At 47.6% G+C, this 16,995-nt stretch overlaps 1 protein-coding gene across 6 annotated transcripts in view; it reads right to left on the bottom strand.

Moving 5' to 3' along the window:
• LOC108923367 (semaphorin-3F-like) overlaps nt 1-16,995 on the bottom strand; it is a 72,224-nt gene that overhangs the window by 28,603 nt on the left and 26,626 nt on the right. Inside the window, exon 1 of one of the 6 annotated variants that reach the window (XM_029247673.1) lies at nt 7,965-8,042. The exons of 4 other annotated variants lie outside the window; for them this stretch is intronic. The gene's annotated coding sequence lies outside the window, so the exon portion shown is untranslated. Of the gene's footprint in view, nt 1-4,311; nt 4,430-7,964; nt 8,043-16,995 lie in introns of those variants that run through there. One more of the 6 variants, XM_029247672.1, reaches the window with a different exon arrangement.

Genomic DNA, 16,995 nt, shown 5'->3' with positions numbered 1-16,995 from the left:
GTCACTAGACTGGGTGACACGATTAATGTTTTCATTTTGCTCGTTTATACCGTTTTGCTGGACATTTGCTGAAGAAAAACACAAAATCTCCTTGCGCAATTTCAACCTGCTGTCCTGTCCGAGTGCAAAGAGCAGTGTGAGGAGTGTAATGGCCAGTCTGAGCTGTTCTACAAATATTTCTTTATGTAGTCTATGTGAGGAATGAGCCATTGGCCATGTCCGGACCCAACATATGCGATACAGAAATGAGCTGTTCATAAACTCGGACTCCCTGCTTAAACGCCGAGGTCCACGACGCACCATCTTTGAGTTGCCTAGACTGTGTGTATGTTGCAGCACTGTAGGAACCACCAGCTTGCGTCATAACCCCAAACTGAACTACCGGCCAAGAACAGTGAGGTGTTTTTTTTTTTTTTTTTTTTTTAATTTTATTACTCTTTTCATTTTGGAAACACATTTACCTCTTTGTATGACTTTGTATATTGCTGAGGGCAAACATGTCATAACATGTTTTACCAGTTGGATTAAACATCAGGAGGCCCAGATAAGGGTTTTGAACATATTTCAGCACATTCCATTTGCTGTAAAATAAAATCAATTTATTTTAAGCTCTCTACCTGTGCTACAGATGTCTGATTCCTTAAAATATTATTTTGGATTTAATTTCGGGCTAAATGATAATAGTGGGCTAAAAGATACCGAAACACACACACACACACATTTTCAGAACCGCTCGTCCCATACGGGGTCACGGGGAACCGGAGCCTACCCGGTAACACAGGGCGTAAGGCCGGAGGGGGAGGGGACACACACAGGACGGGACGCCAGTCCATCGCAAGGCACCCCAAGCGGGACTCCAACCCCAGACCCACCGGAGAGCAGGACTGCGATCCAACCCACTGCGCCCCCCTCAATACCGAAACAAATAGAATCAAAAACTGAATGAAATAAGTGCAGTTTACAGTTATAGTGAGTGGAGTTTAAGAACACCAGTGTGTGTAGAAACATGGCAATTGGTTGTGATTCAGCTCTGGAAAGATTAATGGAGACCTGCAACAAGTGGAGGACTTTGTATGACAATGGAAGAATTTTACAGTGTGATGAAGAGAGCAATAAAAAAAAAAAAAATCACGTCAGACTCGACCTGTGCTCGTCACGCTGCACGCGACTAAAATGTCTTGAAAGTGTCCGTTTTCTCTGGTTCCAAATTGGGCAAATTAAAATCCCTGTAGCCATGTGAGTGTAGCTCCACAGCTCCGGGGTGGCGGGGAGGAAGGGGAAGGGGGTGCTCGGCCCTAGTGGACGACGGAGAGGAGGAAGCAAAGGGATTGGCAGGAATGTCTGCATTTGGAAGCGCAGAGGAGCTCCATGTGAAGGTGGGGTGAAGAAGGTGAGAACACAGTAACTGGACGTTTTGCAGATTAAACGCTTTTTGCATTTTAACTTTTGCACCCTGTTTGCAAGGCGTCCTCGTCCTCAAACTGCTGCACTTGCCAGCTGCAATAAGATCGCCCTCGGGAGGCTCACGGAACCTCTGCCATCTGCGGGAAACAGGATGGCGACACTTTGAAAGGCAAAGTAGCCCGTTATGCTGGTTACTGCTTTTCCATGAAGAAAAGCACAATCCAAGCAGCGAGCCGTGACATGACAGGCATCGGGTGTTGCCATTTGGGTTTCTCCAAAGAGTTGGTCCTGCAGATTAAATAGGGGTCACCTGCTTTCCTCAGCAACTGGCAGCAGTAATGAAGCCAGCGAGTGTCCTGGAGCCGCTCCTGGATCTTATCGCCAAAATCGCTCATCTACACACTTGAACTGTTACATTTGCAATCAGATGAAGCGGAGGGAGCAACCTGCCACTGAAATCTTGTAGATATGGAAAATATTCTTATCGTGCTGTAACATGTGAGAAAGGGAGAGGATATCGGAAAAAGGGCACAAGTATTTTTCACATGTTCAGTAGCATTTCCTGTCTCAATAAGACAATTAGAGATGGCGGCACGTTAAGACTTATGCAAACCTCAGAGATTTAAGGCTGTTGGCTGAAACCCAAGAAAGGGAAACACACACTCAAATAACATGAGTAAATGTTTAGCGTACTATAAAAAAAAGTGCAGAAACGGGAAAGGGGTAAGTAAAATTAAAGTTGCGCGGCTGACTTGCACATGAGCTTGAGCAGAGTCCTACCCACCCATGTGACGTGTGCTCTGTGGTGTAAATGACATTGCACCTCATTACCAGAGGTGAGCTCTGCATTGTGACACCTCATCAGTCCAGTCATGGCATGGCTGGTCAAGATGAGGGCTGCCCAGGGAATTCAGCTCAGTGTAGTACTAAGTAACAGCACACACACACACATGAATGTTGACCACTGATCAGAGCATGGAGCTAAACTTCAGTTATCTCCCTTTAAAGGCCACTGTCACTACTTAGATTTACATTTATCCATTTAGCTGAGGCTTTTCTCCCAATCAGCTTACAGGGTTAAGCTACTTTACAGCTATTTACCCATTTACACAGCTGGGTAATTTTACTGGAGCAATGGAGGGTAAGTACCTCACTCAAGGATACTACAGCCAGAGGTGGGATTCAAACCTGCAACCTTTCAGCCCAAAGGCAGCAGCTCAAACCACTACACTACCAACTGTCCCATTAGCCGCCCAGCCTCAAAATTTCACTAGGATCAATGGTTTGTGCCGGTTCCAAACACACAGCGCGAGTCAAAGCAGCAGAAGGAGGCAAGATGTAGAACCACAAAGCAAACATTACATGAGGTCTTTCACATTAAAGATGGAATCCTGGTAGCCCAGAAACTGGAGAAGTAACAAATCAGACTGTCGTGTCTCAGTAACAAGGAAGTAACAGCAGAGATTTTATTACTGAAACACCTGGGTAGGATCAGAATACCGATACCGTCTGGTGCTTCGTAAGTCTTCTCCAGAGCAACCTACAGGGGCCACATGTGAAAAGTTTGCGAAGACCTCAAACAGAGAGACCTGTTTTAATGGGAATGAAATATGTCAGTGTTTGCGCTTGAGCCCTAAGAGAAAGGGCCACTTTACTGGGCCTTCTACGCTGGCTCAAATCCACGCATCAGTCTCTGCTCCACTCACTCATCTCCCATCTCCCGAAGAGACTCTGCGCAGCCCAACGGGCCCCATGAGCGTTCCCCAGAAGAGCCTTTGTGCGCCTTTCGTGAGCAGGAGGCAACAGAACACACTGGTCCTCTGCTCTTGTCATCGGCTGTGTGTAATCAGAGCTGCTATCGGGGCATCCCATCTACCCCTCACCTGCCAACAAGAAGCCATAGCCACCGAGGCATCCGAGGCATGCCTCCTGCACCCCCTCCTCGCTCCATGGCAATACCTTGAGAATGCTAGTAAAGGGAAGGGCGTGGTCCAGCCATGCTTCAACTTGTCTGCAACCCGGTGATGGTTGCATGATGGTTCCTGCTAGACTGACTCCTCCTCCTCCTCCACTTCCAACCTCGGTCAGCCGAAGTTACAGAACACCAGGGGCTGTGCGTGGTGTGCGCGGTGTGTGAGGCCAACTCCGGAGATCATAGTGAGCCACGGAAAACTATTGCAGTTCAGCTGCAATGGTCTTATCAGCCTCTCCAGTGACAATCTTCTGTTTACTCCTTTCGGCAGCCAGTTAGCGGCCCTGAATGACCTTCTCTATAATTAGGAGCATTTATTCCACCTCTGTAATGGCACCAATTTGTATCTCATTTCAGCTCTGCCAGCCTCTCGCAAGCAAGCGGACGGCCCAAAAAGATATACTTAGAGTTGAACAAGGCATCTGTCTGCTGTCGCTGGTTTCCTTTCCTGCACCGAGTTTCTGTGCAGACCGACAGGTCGAGAGAGACAGGAGATTGACCCCAGAGCCGCAAGGACTCGAGTATCTCTCCGATCGGCCCGTACGCTCAAATCCTGTATCGGTCCAGCAGGCCTAGCAGCCTGTGGTGAGAATTAGATGGAAGAAATGTTATTGATTAGAAGAGGCAGCTGCACGGAGGATAAGAACGATGCAGACATCCTTACGTCCTTATCCTTTCCACTTTCAATTAACTGGTTTTTGGATGACAGGGTTTGTTAATTAAAACAGGAATTAACCTGTTGATTTTAAGATGAACTGACAAGAGAGATGTATTTTTTTTCTGCTTGACATCCTACAATCCTGTTCAATCAGAAACGTGCGGAGAGCCACCAAACGGCTGAAACTGGGGAAAAAACTGGAAGAAAGGACGGATGAGGCTGCATGCAGAATACGGGATTAGGGCACAGAGCTGAGAAGAGGCAGATCATGACTGACATCTGCAAAGATCCAGCTTGTCGTCTTCGGTCACACGTTTTATTCGCGATTGCATCTTGAAAGAACCCGACCGAGCTCTCGCGTAGGGATGCAGTCGGAGATGCGCCTGCTTTCCCTGAGAAACAGGCACCAGTGTCCAGCGTAACCGGGGGTAGAAGAGCACCAGAAAGATCAGGACATCACTCTTGAATGCGGAGCGCGAGCTCCTATGCGTGAAGCCCGTAATCATTTCTCCCGACGCGAGCGTGTCCGCGCGACAGAAGACCTCGTCAAACCGGATCACGGAACAACCTGCCGTAGCTTTTAAATCTGACCGAAGACAATCGGCCAAGTTCACCATAGAGCGAGTTCTCGAGTTAATGTCTGATTGCACATTTGTATGTGTCATTTCTAGTTACGAAAGAATGATTTACAACATCAGCCTTCCACTCCATTGCAAACGCTGAGACCTGCATTTCTCAAGCTGTTCAATGTCGGCCAGAGCTGTGAATCACATCTCGAAATTTCTCCAGAGGAGACAGCTACACTTTCCGTCTTGCAATGACGAGTGCTGCGCGCAAATGGCTGGGAAGGAAATCCCCGAAAAGCACAAATTAAACGACGGGCTTTGCACTGGCCTTTGGGGAAAACAAAATGGATTAATCTGTGACATTATATCACGGCTAAAGTAGGCAGCTACTGGCCACGGCCGTGTCGGCGCGGAGCCTTTTTCTGCCACGGGGGCAGCGGCTCCGCTGCGGAGCTCCTTCGGGGGTCAGGCATGGGTGGCTGAGGGTCTCTTTTAACAATTCCCCCGAATTGTGTTTGAGGGCTTGGAAAGAGTTAAAAAAAAAAAAAAAACAAAAAAACCGTGGCTGCCTTGGAAGAGGTTAAAGGGCAGCAGGCGGATGCGGAACCTCTCCTCGCCTTCTCCTGCTCCAATTTAATCTGGGATTACCTGCGGGTGGGGTTATCTCTGTGGGCCTGAGCAGAATCTGAAAAGGGGGATTGAGCAGAGCAGGAGGACATAAACGGCAGCCTGAACAGAATCGAAATGAGAGCGCCGTTGCTGTCGCTGTGAGAGAGGATGAACAAAGAGAGCCAAAGGGAGAGCGAGTGACTGACGAACAAAGCGAAAGCAGAGCTTTGGTCGAGCAGGGAGAGCGAAACACTCATTGTCAATAAGGTTCGAGAGGGTAACATTCACTGTCGTCACTGTCTTACTCCGCTGATCCGTAGCCCTGCCTGCCCTCCTCACATGGCTTCAGAAACACCGAGATGAAATCACGCACGCTTATAAACACACACAATTGTTCAATTCAGACGCGTGTTTGCACTTTATCCTGTGTATGATACAGAACAGTAAAAAAGAAGTGCTGAGTAATTACAAAAAAAGAAAAATGGATTTCACTCAACATTTATCAGACATTTTTCCCCAAAGCGACTTCCAATGAACCTTATGTGGTGTTATGAGCCCACACACCTTATTCACCGCGGTGACTTACACCACTAGATACACTACTTACACTGGGTCACTCATCAATACATCAGTGGAACACACACACTCTCTCTCTCTCTCTCTCTCTCTCTCTCGCTACTCGCTGTGCCACAGTGCCGCCAAAAACCTAAAAGATCCATAATTTCAAGGATGATGCAGTGAAACAACAACACAAAAATACTGAACCACCTTGACTTTGATGAGTTTTGCCCCTGAACTGTCAGTGTGTCACTCCAAAGAAACCTGATGAGGAAACAGGCTTCGGTACAAGGACAGCAGTGCTGTTTTGGTCGAGGGGTTGCAGGGGATGATGAGCTGTTTCCCCATCGTGTCCCCATCGTGTCCCCACTGTTGCCCCAGCTCAGGTCTAAACTGTAATGAGGATGGCATGGCAACGACCAGGGACTGAGTGCTTCATGTTGAGAGTATAAATTGACTGATTCTGAAAATGCCTGCCTGATGTCTGATCAAGGAAGACTACATTACACTACTCCTCTTTGTTATGATTCGAGAACTCAAAATTATTTTAAGAAGACATCACTGTGTTAAAAACTTGGGTTTTCTCCCACACTAAAGATTTGCCTTTCCCGTGAACTGGTGACATGCAAATGTATTGTACCCTGAGATGGACCACCACTGCAGTCAGGTTGTACCCTACCTACCCTAGCACAACATGGTTCTGGGTTAGACTTTGGATGATCACAGCTCTCTAATAAGACAAGTTATCGATAGTGAGTGTAAAAGTAAAGCAACTGTGTCTTTTTAACACACTTTGTATGTTCTACTTGAAAAACTTACAGTAGTAACACTCTGCTCATAGTCTTTGAGAAAACCTTGACCAAACGCTCGTATATTTGGGGCCAGGAGACAACTGTAGAAGAAGAGAAGAAGGGGCCGAAGTCGGTGACTTGATCAGTCACCGCGAGGACTGCGGTTATTTTCAGTGGCACGAATGGGCCCACGTTGCTTCCCCTGGTTCAGCATTTTGCTACTCGAGGGGCCAATATCCTGTCTTTGAAAGAGAAATCCAGGTGTCACCATATTTTTCTGCAAGCTGATTGTCTACATTTCAAGAGCAATTTCTTGGCAGTTGAAGCGGCTACACACACTGGGAACTCAGACACGCGTTCGGGGGCTCGACAAGGGACTGGACTCAATCACAGCTCCAGAGATTTTCGCTGATCTCATTGTTACCTTGTCTTATAATCTGACTTTGACCTCTGACCTTGAGTTTAGTGGTTCTTCAGCACTTTCCTTTTTTATTATTTGAAAAACACAAGAGAACTGGGCTGCAACAACACAGAGAAATAGTCCATCCATCACCAAGAGCCGCTTGTCCCGAGCGCCGCAGCCCATCCCGGAAACACGGGGCACAGGGCCGAAGGGGGAGGGGGACACGCCCCGGACGGCACCCCGAGCAGGACTCGAACCCCAGAGCCGCCACACAGTGGGCACTTGCTGAAAATGCTACAGATCTTCTGAATTTTTGTACCAGGAGTGTGTGTGTGTGTGTGTGTGTGTGTGTGTGTATTTATATACTCTTTTTCAATACACACACACACACACACTTTCAGAACCGCTCGTCCCACATGGGGTCACGGGGAACCGGAGCCTACCCGGCAACACAGGGCATAAGGCCAGAGGGGGAAGGGGACACACCCAGGACGGGACGCCAGTCCGTCGCAAGGAACCCCAAGCGGGACTCGAACCCCAGACCCACTGGAGAGCAGGACTGTAGTCCAACCCACTGCGCCACCGCACCCCCTTCTTTTTCAATATTATAATTAAATATTAGCTTATTAAAAATACATTTTTTAATTTGTTTTCCAAAAAAAAAAAGGACTGTTCACAATATTAAGTTACGAGCAGAAACAAGGTCCCTGACAAGTGGAACCTGGGAGTCGATCCAGGAGGGCTCTGGTGCTCCCTGCATTTCCCAGTTTGTAAGTGACACACAGTGACACACACACGGATCTCAAAAACTCCGAACGAAGCTCCATATTTCGTGTCTGGATGTTTGAGGCAGATGCTGTTGTTCGAACTTCCTCGCTGAGCGTCAAGAGGAGCCGCACACTGCGACAGAGGCCCTAATTAACCTTCGCCAGTCGTGTCTATTCATCACCAGCGACCTCATGTTGCTTTTGTTTAATGTTGTTTCGGCATTTTAACTCCTTACCTGCTGAGAGGTTGAGCGCAGGGGCGCGGGACGATTATTTACGCACGAAGTCGCGCGACGACTCTGTGAATCAAGGCGACACGTTCGCCGCAGCTCTCTTGACCGCCGTAACTTTGTTCCGCCCTGTGCCTCTGGTTCCCGTCGTACAAGGAACCGCGTAACAAGAGGCCCGGGAGTTTCCAAAGGAACTGAGCATTTTAACAAGCATTTTAACACGGGGCGGAAACTTCCGGCACGAGCGCTGCGCTGCCCGTGGGCGACCATTAGCCCCCAGGTGTTCCCTTTCCCAGGCCCACAAGGCAGGAAACAGGATTAAGAGTTAAACCCAATTTTCCCACGCTTATGTCAACAGGGTCATACATTTTGCCTCATCATTTTGTGCCCCTTTTGGGAGAGCGCTCGTCTGAAATAAAAGCGATTAGCGGTTAACAAACAGCGCGCCGTTTTTGTCCGCTCCTCGGTGCTCCGGACCCCTTACTAAGCAGAGTTCAAAAGCGTCCCACACGGCTGCCGCAAGATCCCATGGGAACGGCCACGGGAGTTAACCCTGTGCAGAGCGCTTCCACCACAGATGGGGTGCAGGACGTGCGTAGTTGTTGGGTGACGGAACACAGAGCATTGAAAACATCACAAATCGATTATGTACACAAGGGAGAATAATGGTCACTTAGTGTCTCACTTCCAGCAGTAGGGAAAACATCAAAATATTAATTACATGTCACATTAAGACAAAGCTCAGCACTTTTTCCTTATTCGGACAAGCCGAAAACGACTAAGAATCATAAACGGCACATATTTAGGAGCAAAAAGTTAGAAAGTATGGGACCATCACACTAATTTCTTTGTCTATAACTTGAAGAGGCTTTATGATTACATTTGGGAAATGTATATATAATTGAACTTCCGGAGACGATCCGGCACCGTGCACTTTCGCCACAATCAAACAACGGTTACAGGCAACATGCCTGCTGTGTACCGTGCTGCCAGGAGGCATCGTGTAACTCCACTAATTGGTCTTGCTGTCTAATTGAGGGGCCTTGAGCACAACCTCAGCTGTTTCCAGTTGTAGGGCTTCCTTAATTACTACGCAGGATGAAGAGCAATCGAGAGTTTGGATCCAAATGGCAAAACGAGTCCGAAAATGAGACGGATACCAGCAGACGTGCTGAACCTCTCTTAGTGAACCATTGAACCCCGTTTAATTTCTTGGCGACCTGCTCGTCTTCATCACAATGCAACGTGACAGATTAAAAACTAAAATACTGCTACTGTGCCGTGCGCACTTGCTCTTTGTCACCGTTTCGTCCCTCGAGCGCAGATTCTTCGGCTACGTCTGCTCCTGCTCGCGCGTCGAGCTCGGCGGAGGTGGGAATCACCCGGAGGAGTGATTGTGTCGGCGATGACCTCAGAACTTCGGGCCAATAAACGTGACTGCAGCAGCGACGCGACGTGTCATTGTTGGGATCCAACACCAGTACCACCCGGACACAGCGGAACACCGTTAATGATCCAAGGCGCTCGTCTGATACGTCACATTACGACTCAGTTGTAAAATGATGTAAAATACATACCAGAGAGAAGTACGTACACAGATGGGTGATACAATTTTTCTGTTCAGCTGCATAATTACAGTTTTAGTCGCCTGTTCTGCTCTCTTTACTGAAGTGGAAGAAGCTGAGACAATGCCTCTTGTGCCAAATGAAGCAAATAGCAGGACAAGTGCCATTTACAGCATGAGCGAATAAACGAAATACAGTGAAATTGCTTCTTACTTGGATACAGAGGCTGAAATTTCACACACGGGAAAAATTACGTAAAACCACTTCATCATATACGTACAGCCTTATAGCATATGCAGCCATAAGCTTGTGCTCGGACCAGAGTTATTATATAATAAACCTGTTCATAACAAAAATACGTGGTAATTACTGGGAAAAATAAGGAACAATAAAAACGCTTCTAAAAAGTATGAACACAGTATGTACTATAAGCGCTGCAGGTCCGGTTCCGGCCCAGTCTCGGTGGACTGCGTCCTCCCTGCGTCTGCATGGGTTTCCTCCCACATTCCAAACACATGCAGTTCAGGTGAACCGGCTCCGAGTGTGCGAGTGGCATCCTGTCCAGGGCGTACCCCATCCGGCCTCGTGTCCACTGATTCCGGGATAGGCTCTGGCCCACCGTGACCCTGACCAGGACGACGGTTACGGAAAGTGAGTAAAAGAGTCGATCGCGTACATGTTTCACAAAAAAGCCGGCGAACGTGGCATTGAGATGCTGATGGGAAACAGAGCACAGGTGAACTAGGAAACACTGGCATGCTGAGGCTTATCTGGGGCCGTCGCAAGGCATGTCGGAGGAGGCTCTTTAGCGTCTGTCATGCCCTCCACCTCAGGAACGAGCAACACCTGCAGCTGATCAGGGTTCGGGCACATAAAGAACAGCCCGGACTGCAGGAAGTTGCGGAACCTTGTTCAGCCTTGCTACTCGCTTGCGCTTCTCATTCTCGCCTTAGATCTCCTGACCTCCCCGTTTCCCAGTTCCTGCTCCTCGTCCACGACTTCCTGGTTTGTCACGACTTCTCGCCCGTTTACTGGACGACGACTATCGGATTTGACCCTCGGATTCCGTTCACAGATCGGTGACCATTTTGCCTGTTTTCCTGACCACGTCTACTGGATCGCCCCTTGACTTCACTTCCTGTGCTCCGTACTTGGGTCCGACGCATCCGTGCCAGGAGGACACCACGATAGTGTCTCTGGCTCAAGCGGCATGCAGTGGAATTTCGAGTTATTCTCATATGCAGAAACTCATTTTTGCAAATTTGTCTCCTCAAAAAAAATTCTAAGGCTATAACATCATAAACTAAATTGCAAGTGGTAGGTAACAAACTAGGTTTACTTGAGTCACATGTCTGCAGCCATGTCTCTTTCTCTTAATGCAATGTACAAATCGTACTCGTGTCGAGATGTACGTCGCTTCGGACAAAAGCGTCTGCTAAATGAATGAATGTAACGTAAATGTGTTCAAGATGCAACTCTGCAGCAGATGTTCAGCCATGCGCTGGTGTAATTCAGCCCGATTTCCAGAGAGCCGTTTTAATGCTTAGAGGTGAGAGCTGCTGAAAAGGCCGCGTAGCTTTGCCTACATGTTCCACTAGGTGCCAAGGATGACAGCGGATGTCTCTGATGTTCACTCGATTGTCACGCACACTTATGTCCCTGGGTTTACAGAAGGCTTTCCCCGGAAGAAAGAGACGAGGACAGTTCTGCGGTAAGTAAAGCATGAGGACAGCTGGTAGCGTACTGGTTAGAGAAGCTCCATTTGGCTCGAGAAGTTGCAGATTTGAGTCCCACTTCTGGCCCTTGAGCAAGGTCCTTACCCTAAATTGCTCCAGTAATTTAAACAGCTGGGTAATGTTAAAGTGTAAACAGCTTAACACTGTAAGTTGCCTTGGAGAAAAGTGCCAGCTAAATGAATAAACGCAAGCGAAGAAGGGAAGCTGTAGGAAAATAATAAGCACACGAGAGGTACAGCTATTGCTGTGTTGCCGCACATGTGCGATTCTGTACTTCACATGGCCTCTGTTAAATGTGCATCACAGTGCCCTCTTCACTCCAAATGCCTGAGAGGCCTTTCCTAATCAGGAATCCCTGCACATGCCAGCGGGGGAGGCGTCGGACAAGCCCATCTTCAGTCCATCTCTTTGCGTGCCAGAGAAATGGGAGATCTTAGTGAAAAACAAGATCACTGGTGACCTGCTGATGCACTCTTGTGTTTCGTGTGTACCAGACAGGTTGGTACTCTAATTTCCTGAGTTTAAGAAGAACATTCAGTCATCCCTTGGGGTTTCTAACCAGATCAAATTCAATCTCATCTGTGAAAGTGTGTGTTCAGGACTACTGGGCTTCTGTTGGCAGTAGTCACAAGTGGACGATTTCAACTTTTGAAATCTGGTATAATGTGTTCCTACATCCTTTGCATATCCATGGAAAACAGCCCTTTGCCAGCCCTAGCTAGCAGGCCATAATAAGATAATGTGGTCTTCACTGACAAAACCTGGTTTCTCGCCGTATCCTTCAGACACAGCCTGAGCGCAAGCAGACAATATTCCAATATGACAAAATTCCATAACTGAAGTGGTCAATACTCTCAATGTGAGCATTCAACTAACCCTGTGAGATACTTCCATTTGAAGTCACTCTGGCCATCAGCTACAAAGGTAAGAATATTACAATTGCAATGGTGAGATCAGCATTCAACAAAATCATGAAGACAGTCCAAGTCACAGTCCGTGAGGGACATTGTTGCCTAATACTGCTCTGAGATGTACGTCGCTTTGGAGAAAAGCATCTGCTGAATGAATACATGTAAATGTAATGTAATACCCTTGCAGACCCTCCAGTCCTGCTCCCCTCCAAATCACTTGAGGTTCTCTACACAAAGTTTCAGTCCAGTTCAAGAGGAATGCCATCTTCTCTATTTTTTGCCTCTTAAACCATGAGCTTCTTAAACCAACTGAGAAAATGGGTGAGAAAAAAAAGGTTGCTTTGGTTAAGGGGTGAGATGGAAGAAAAAAGTCACCTCCTATGGCTTTGCCATTCATGGCAAATTTTGCATGGCGACTCTAGGAAATCTGCCTGCTCCACTCAAGCCGAATTGGACAGAGAGCCTTTGTGCAGTGCAGGCAAACCCAGTCCGACCACAACTCTTAGGTCAACTGCCTCCTCAGTTAACCGAACAAGCGGGGTCACAAGGCTCAGCACTGATGTCAACCCATTTACTACAACCCCCTAGTGTCCATTCCACTACTGCTCTCTTATGGACTTGGTCTCAATGCTCATTTGCTGCACACAAAAATATCTTATTTATACAGCTCTTCACTTTCTACCACCAACTGTAGTCTCTTACGTTAACTCTTTGTTACAGATACAATATAACCTACAAAATAGCTGATTACATGTATGTCTTTTTTTTGCATTTGGCAGTCTCTGCAAGTTCATTTCTGGTCTCTTTTATTTTATAAGAAAGGCACTGCCGTTACCTTTTCTTTTTTTAAAGAAATGTATGATGCAGCATATGTATTCATACCATGAATTAAAACTGTAGAGTGCTGATTCTGCAGAAGAAAAACATTCTAGAAAAGGGCTCATGACCAGTGACAAAACTGTTGATGGATAGTCTATTATGTTGTATTACTTTAGGAGAGAAGCAGCTTCTGCATATTAAGGGAAAGTCTCTTGGTCACTGCAGAATTGCAGCTGGATCAGAATAGACTTTTAAACTGCTGAGTTGGGGGTGGGGCGTAATGGCAGCCTATGGGTCTGGGGTTATCATACTGACAAGCCTTCAGAGACCAAACCAAGACAGGGAAAGTTGGATGGGGTCAGGGATCTGCCGGGCTTCTAAACCTGACCTCCTTGGCTTGCTGAAGCCCACTTGACCTGGCTGTCTAGCCCAGATAAAAGAGGACCCATCCCGGCAGGCATGTGTCAACACAGAAGCTAACACCCCCATCCATGACATTAATGGTATCTGACAGGCATAAAAACACAAAACAGGAGAGAACTGGCAGATTTTATCCATGCATATGTAACAGCTCCCCGTGACTTGGTATCAATCGGAGACAGTGATGCATGTGAAAGGACACCCTGTCACAAGACACCTTCCATCGTCTCATCACCACAGCCATTGCTGGGCCCACTGGTGCCCGAGTGCAAGGTATGTTTACAAAGTCATAGCATAAAAACGAATAACGGGCACACAGACTCTCCTCTGAAAATTAGAGCACGTCCAAGTTGAAGGTAATATATCAGGGGAAATTTAGAAGTTAGTGCCACTAAACCACAGCAGAAACCCAAGTCAGATCCCCCTGAGGGGACTGAGGCACTGCAATTAAATTTGCGCCCTGATTCAGAAAAGGCAATTTCTGTCTGAGGGTGTAGATCAGAGCACCTGAGCATTGGAAAGGAGACCCACTGTAATCTGTTCCATTACAGCCAGAGACAAACCAATGAAGCGAGGGATCAATGTGGCACACTGACGTAGCTTTAGTCCAGAAGAAGGACGACACAGAGGAATAGCAGCTCATGCTTCACAGCTTTCATTTCAGCTGCTTCTAAGAGGTAATCTCCATCACTGCTCAACAGAATCAGAACCCCTGAGCTCTGTAACTTCTCCAAACGCAATCAGCCAATTGTTTAAAACATTCAAAGTAAAGTATACACAAAATCAATATCTGGAAATCTCCAAAAGTTGTTCAAGTCGATAATATCCTGACAGTAGAAAGGTACAAACGCTACCTTCATTCCGTCCAGACTGCTTGGTAAACAGTGTGGACACTGACCCTAAGAAAAGCTTCTGCATCTCTTCGGCGGTCCTGATCTCATGGCCGAGTTCTGAAGGGCTGCAGAGCAGAGGATGTTAACACAGTTACACCATTCGATGTCTCAAGGTACCAAACCTCACCCCAACAGGTCAGTGCTCTTTGTCCTGCTCAGTGATCCTGCACAAGCAATGAGAGCTAAAAGGGGCATAAGAGCAAATCTAATACCCCCAAGACTCTCCCAAAGTCAGGGGCACTTATAGCTCCAAAGGTCTGCCAACGAAGACGGCCTGATGAAGATTCAAGTCATATTTCGTCCACCATCATATCCGACACCCCTTTTACCACTTACCATCATCTGTGCCGATACCTTTAGCTCCAGTGCTGTAAGGCCTCTGCTCAACCCTCTCATAACTTCATAATCAAAGAGCTCTCTGTTCCACACAGCACTGAACTGTTCAGACAGCAGGGTGTTGTAACATTGGCATGAAAACCAAAAAAATGGGAATATAACTGCTAAGAAAGAAAAGGGAAGTCAAGGACCATTACAAGAATTCAATTCAATTAAATTCAGTTCAGTTCAGTTCAATTCCATGTATTTCCATGGAGCACTCTTCTCACACAGTGACACAGAGCGCTGAAGAAAGGCATCGAAAGCAGAGCCACTATAAGAAGAAGAGCTCATGTTGGTAGCAAGTAAGGGACTGCTCCTTTGCTTACTTCTCAGTTAAGTCTGCTAGATCATGGTAACGCAGTGGTCACCCTCTTGTGCTTTTCTAAATTGCTTCCGGGGGACAAAGGCAGTGGGTGGGGGCACTTCCAGTTGAAAGTCTTATCTCTGCAGTTGTCCAGCGACCGCAGCATAATCCCAAACAAGACTCAAGGGTCATCACAGGGACACAGAGCAGAGTCCATCCCATTCTCTCTACGCCCACTTAGCCCAAAAGAAAGCACCGTTTCCCCCACCGCTCTGGAGATGGTCAGCAGGATTAGCAGTGAATATTAGAGCAGAAGGCTGCCAAGACTTGTGTGGGAAGCCTCTAACTTGACAAACACTCAAATAGCCGAGAAGAGCACCAGGAGCCTCTCCGAGAAGAGGCAGAGCACTGATGACATTTGAAATAAGATGAATAAACAGAGGCATGCACTCAAAACAAACTTTTTCACACACGTTGATCTGTCCACCGCCGCCTTTGCTCAATACAAAATGAGCAGACATTCAGGGAACTACGAGCGAGATGTACGTCGCTTTGGAGAAAAGCGTCTGCTAAATGAATAAATGTATATGCAAAATAGCTTTACGAAAGGAATGCCACACGTCCTCATCTCTACGGGAGCATAGAGCTTCTCGTTTCAACGCTTTTGCAAATGAATAAACAGCTGTACTCAAAAATGCAAAGAAACAGTGAGCTCTGCAAATACTTTGGATGAAAGTGGCTGCTGAGCATGAAAAAAAAAAAAAAGATGAGATCCATGGCTGGAAAGATCCGGTGATGTCAGTACAGCACCTGTTCTCGACTGGAGAGCACAGAATAGAGCCTGTGTCCTGGGGCAGGTGGCCCATCTCTTGCCTCTTCCCCTGCGATTAGGAAACATGCCCTGGGTCACATTCGCACGCTGCTAACGGATGGGCCAACAGCCCCGCAGATTACTGTCTGTCACTGAAATCCAGGCCCTTTATTCCTCCCCCCCACTGTGACTAACTGACTGGCCCTCCCTGGGACGAAGCATTATGTCCATCGGCAGCTAAAGCCCTGTTTGGTTGAGCCCTTTTATGTTTGACGGACAGGCGAGACATCCTTCCCGGTGACCTTGTGGCCCACCTTCCCCCCAGGGCGGGGGGCGCTCAAATGGGAGAGGCGAAAGCGTGTGGGAGGAGAATACAACGCTGGGCAGGGACTCATTCGCATGGGGAAAAGACAAAAGAACTTGGGAGCGGAGGTGGGCTCACACACATCGAACGAAGAAAGCAGCACTTGAATTGAGGGCGCGCACACACACACACACACACACACACACACACACGAAGAAAAGACGCACCTGATTTCCGCGTCTCTTCCGCGAATCCCACATGGACTGTGGCTGCTGAAGCTGACGGTTAAAGATGGACACACTTCATTGTTTTGCTATAATTGAACATTTTCCTTTATGTGCTCCAGAGGCCAGGTTCTGCTCCGATGCCCATAACCCCAACACTCGGCTCCCATTGTGAGCCTTCGGGAAGTTTACACAGCTTCTCTCTCTCCTTTGTGCCATTCAGGTTACCGCGCTAACCATTAACCGACTCCGCCGCGGACAGCCGCACGCAGCCTCTTCGTAGAGCTTTACGAAAATAAACGTATGCGTGTGAGAGTTTGTACCGTCCCCACATCACATTCACCGCCTTCTCAAGAGGTGGCTGCGGATTTTTTACACCGTCCGAGACACACGTTACAAATTCTAGTTTTGTGGTGCACTTCCAAACCGAACACCAACAGATGAGACCGGCAGCCAGACTGGATCTGGGAAATGCGCTATATACTATATATATCCCCCATCCAGCACAATGGTTCTGGCATGTTAACGTTACACGTCTCGCAGCGAGACGTCTGGAAGCAAAGGACACGTCTCCCCTTGCGGAAACAGAAGCAAACAGACATGGTGCGAGAGGCTGAATGAGGGATGCTGCAAACGGGTCTCTGTCTCCAAGCGCACCGCTGTGCCATTCAG

The sequence above is a fragment of the Scleropages formosus genome, chromosome 22 (assembly GCF_900964775.1).
Source record: "Scleropages formosus chromosome 22, fSclFor1.1, whole genome shotgun sequence".
Classification (NCBI taxonomy): Eukaryota; Metazoa; Chordata; class Actinopteri; order Osteoglossiformes; family Osteoglossidae; genus Scleropages; species Scleropages formosus.
Note: the sequence above shows the minus strand (reverse complement) of the source record. Positions and strands in the feature narration are given on the sequence as shown.